General features: G+C 36.7%; 1 protein-coding gene across 2 annotated transcripts in view; it reads left to right on the top strand.

Moving 5' to 3' along the window:
* LOC105001153 (zinc finger and SCAN domain-containing protein 12-like) overlaps positions 1-4,742 on the top strand; it is a 64,923-nt gene that overhangs the window by 919 nt on the left and 59,262 nt on the right. The window lies entirely within an intron of this gene.

Raw genomic sequence — 4,742 nt, forward strand, 5'->3', positions numbered from 1 at the left:
TTGAGCTTTAAGCCAGCTTTTTCATTCTCCACTTTCACTTTCATCAAGAGGCTTTTGAGTTCCTCTTCACTTTCTGCCATAAGGGTGGTGTCATCTGCATATCTGAGGTTATTGATATTTCTCCCGCCAATCTTGATTCCAGCTTGTGTTTCTTCCAGTCCAGCATTTCTCATGATGTACTCTGCATAGAAGTTTAAATAAGCAGGGTGACAATATACAGCCTTGACGAACTCCTTTTCCTATTTAGAACCAGTCTGTTGTTGCGTGTCCAGTTCTAACTGTTGCTTCCTGACCTGCATACAAATTTCTCAAGAGGCAGATCAGGTGGTCTGGTATTCCCATCTCTCTCAGAATTGTCCACAGTTTATTGTGATCCACACAGTCAAAGGCTTTGGCATAGTCAATAAAGCAGAAACAGATGTTTTTCTGGAACTCTCTTGCTTTTTCCATGATCCAGCGGATGTTGGCAATTTAATCTCTGGTTTCTCTGCCTTCTCTAAAACCAGCTGGAACATTGGGAAATTCACGGTTCACATATTGCTGAAGCCTGGCTTGGAGAATTTTGAGCATTACTTTACTAGCATGTGAGATGAGTGCGATTGTGCGGTAGTTTGAGCATTCTTTGGCATTGCCTTTCTTTGGGATTGGAATGAAAATTGACCTTTTCCAGTCCTGTGGCCACTACTGAGTTTTCCAAATTTGCTGGCATATGGAGTGTAGCACTTTCACAGCATCATCTTTCAGGATTTGAAATAGCTCAACTGGAATTCCATCACCTCCACTAGCTTTGTTCGTAGTGATGCTTTCTAAGGCCCACTTGACTTCACATTCCAGGATGTCTGGCTCTAGGTCAGTGATCACACCATCGTGATTATCTGGGTCATGAAGCTCTTTTTTGTACAGTTCTTCTGTGTATTCTTGCCACCTCTTCTTAATATCTTCTGCTTCTGTTAGGTCCATACCATTTCTGTCCTTTATCGAGCTCATCTTTGCATGAAATGTTCCTTTGGTATCTCTGATTTTCTTGAAGAGATCCCTAGTCTTTCCCATTCTGTTGTTTTCCTCTATTTCTTTGCATTGATCGCTGAAGAAGGCTTTCTTATCTTTTCTTGCTATTCTTTGGAACTCTGCATTCAGATGTTTATATCTTTCCTTTTCTCCTTTGCTTTTCGCTTCTCTTCTTTTCACAGCTATTTATAAGGCCTCCCCAGACAGCCATTTTGCCTTTTTGCATTTCTTTTCTATGGGAATGGTCTTGATCCCTGTCTTCTGTACAATGTCACGAAGCTCATTCCATAGTTCATCAGGCACTCTATCTATCAGATCTAGGCCCTTAAATCTATTTCTCACTTCCACTGTATAATCATAAGGGATTTGATTTAGGTCATACCTGAATGGCCTAGTGGTTTTCCCTACTTTCTTCAATTTAAGTCTGAATTTGGCAATAAGGAGTTCATGGCTGAGAGAAGCATAGTATCTTAAATACAACTGTCAAAGTCTCTTTGGTCAGTGACATCCATAACTTTGCAACACTGACTGTTATTGCATTGATTTCATAATTTCATACATATCTGTCCAAAAAGTTTTCTAGATATGCTTCAGGAAAACTTTATCCTAGTTTTTTAAAACTTATTTTAAGTCTTAAAAATTATATGCAACCTGAATACAAAAAGTCAAAGGTAGTATTTAAAAATTAATTTAAAAATAATTTCCATAAAATCTATAATATAAACTATTAGATTAGTTTCTATTTGCATAAGATAGGAAAATTTGCCTTTTAACTTACAAAAGGGGGCACTTGGATCTTTCCATACACAAAAGGCTTTTCCCTGTAGAGGTTTAGTAACTCAGCCCTCAGTTAAAAACCAAGAAATTGATTATTAAAAATCTGATATCTCACTTAAGATCTTTGTTGTGAAAATATAGGTCTAACTGTATTTTTGCTGTGACTTGAGCATTTTGGGGTTTTTATTTAGCCTTTTGTTAAGGAAAATTTCAGACATATACAAAAGTAGAGAGAAAAGTATGATTGGTCTTCCATGCTGATTGCTTTTTATAGCCTCCATGCTTCTCAGTGCTATTTATTGATTACTACCAAAGTCATACATTAAAAAACTCCTTTCCCTTAACACTGAGTGTTACGAAGCTTTATACTAAGGCCAGGAGACAAAGAAGTGGAATATCTACGGTGATAACAATCTGGATTGGAATATTATATACACGTGCAGGTAACTTAAGAGTAATAGAACACAATAAGGGACCTCAGCGTCATTTCTGCATGCCCTTTATTAACAGATATGGATACAGAAGCTCTAGAAGTGACTGTGTAACATCACACAGCTAGTTAATGCAGCTGGAACTAGAACCCTCTCTCCTTACTCTTAGTGCAGTGCTCTTTCTCCTGAGCCTTCGGAAGCATTGTATTGCCATATGCAACTTAGAGCACTTACAAGGCATTACAATTTTGCTTTTTAGCTCAACAAACCTGCCCGTTTATTTGTTTCAATAGATGTACAGCCTATTTAATTTACAGTGGAGTCCCAAGAAAGATTCCTCCTACTTATTTCTCATTTGAGGCATTTCATTTATTTTTGTAATGAGTGATTATTTTTAACTTTAAATTTTAATTTACTTAGAAGGAGTTTTTAAAAAAGATAATTCATTCTGCACCTGGTTCTAATATCAAAACAACATTAAAAAAGGTCCCTATCTTTCCCCTTGTAGGTAGTCATTTAACTAGTTTCTTAATACTTTTCAGGGTTTCTTTATGTAAATACAAGAAAATATGAATATAATTTTATTCCCTTGATTACGCAGAGTGATAGCATACTATTCATACCCTTCTACATCTTGTTGTTTTCATGAAACAGTGTAATCTTCAGATATTTCTGCCTTATAACAGCAAGCTTCCTTACTCTGTTTACAAGTTGGTGATATATCATTTGTTGGTGCTGCACAGTTCAATGTACTCCTACAGATGAAAAATTGCTACTTCAGAATGTTGTATATTGTTTTATTCTTTTCCCTAGTTTGGTCCAAGTCAAACTCTTTCTGTTTAAAAGCTAAGAACCTCCACATGAGCTAGAAAACAAGATTTGGATGATAAGAAGTGCACATAATGCTTATGTTGAGAAATGAAGTTATAAGTGATGTTTTTTATTTCATGTATTTTGTTCTGTTATATATTCTTAAACCTAACATTTCAAACTGTTAGTGTCACTACCTGTGACTAATTGTATGTATTATCAACAATTTTAGAAGAAGAAAACCTTAAATTTCCTCAAGAGTATATAGTTTATTGTGTCTTGAGGTTTAAATTCTTATCCAACAGAAATACATAGGGATTTTAGGATGAAGTTAAAGAAAATATAGTAGGATAAGTTTGCAATAAAATCAACTTCTCAAGTTAAATATATACTCCATATAGTGATATAATAGGCTTCCCAGGTGGCTCAGTGGTAAAGAATCCACAGAGCTATTGCAGGAGCCACAGGAAATGTGGGTTCGATCCCTGGATGAGGAAGTGGCAGCCCATTCCAGTATTCTTGCTTTGATAATCCCATGGACACAGGAGCTACAGTCCATGGGATTGCAAAGAGTTGGACACGACTAAGCAATTGAGCACATAGTTATATAGTGTTTATACTATTATAGTTTGAGTTCATAAGTTTTAAATGCTTCTCCAATATGCTGAAGCAGCATGTTTGTTAGCTTTTAAAATATTTAAAATATGAACAGATTAGGATTTTAGAGGAAGTATTTCTAATGAACTGAGTTTTTACATTTGCAGTTGAAGGTTGAATGTTTGATTTGTTCTGTGCTTGTTTTTTTGTCTTGTTTTTTTATAGCTTTTCAAAAATTCTTAATTTTCTCAACAGCTGGTAAAACACTGAGAAACAAAATATGTTATATATGCTGTAGAGACAGATGTACTCTTAGAATGCAATGATGGTTCATGCAATTAAAATGACTTACAGTTCACCAAACTAACTTTCCTTGTTTTCTGATACTGATTGTACTAATTCTCTTATGCTAATTCTTTTATCTAGGATCCACATTCCTCATTATTTGAGAAATAATATTTGACTTAACCTGTAGGCAATGCAGTCACAAAGAGTTGGACATGACTTAGCAACTGAGCATGGACACAGACAATGGCATGAAGACCTTGGCTGTTTCTGTGATTATTCCAGTCTTCCAGACCAGAAGTTCTTAGTTGTCTCTTTACATTTCTAAACTTCCCTCACTTCTCTCTTTTCCCATCCTGGCTCCTTTTATTCACCTATGAAGTCTCTAGTGTTGAACTCATTTCAGGTGTTCCCTGGACCAGTATCCATCCCTCCCTGTGCCCTTGAAAAGTCCAATCTGAAAGAGATTTTTGGTTTTATTTTTGAGCAAGATGTAAGAAATTCAGTTTTATGATTGAGCAAGGTATAACAAATATTGATTCAAATCCAATTAAATAGGCTTATTGGTTCTTGAAGGATAGTCCAGCACCCCTTTCAGCAGTTAGGACAGTGGACACTACATCAAGAAATGGTTAAGTGGGATGTCCTTGGTGGTCCAGTGGTTGACTCTGCTTCCACTGCAGGGAGCCTGGTTCTGTCCCTGGTCAGGGAACTAGGATCCTACATGCCTTGCTAAGTCGCTTCAGTTGTGTCCGACTCTGTGCAACCCCATAGACGGCAGCCCACCAGGTTCCCCCATCCCTGGGATTCTCTAGGCAAGAACACTGGAGTGGG

This window comes from Bison bison, unplaced genomic scaffold (genome assembly GCF_000754665.1).
Source record: "Bison bison bison isolate TAMUID 2011002044 unplaced genomic scaffold, Bison_UMD1.0 scf7180017864379, whole genome shotgun sequence".
NCBI lineage: Eukaryota > Metazoa > Chordata > Mammalia > Artiodactyla > Bovidae > Bison > Bison bison.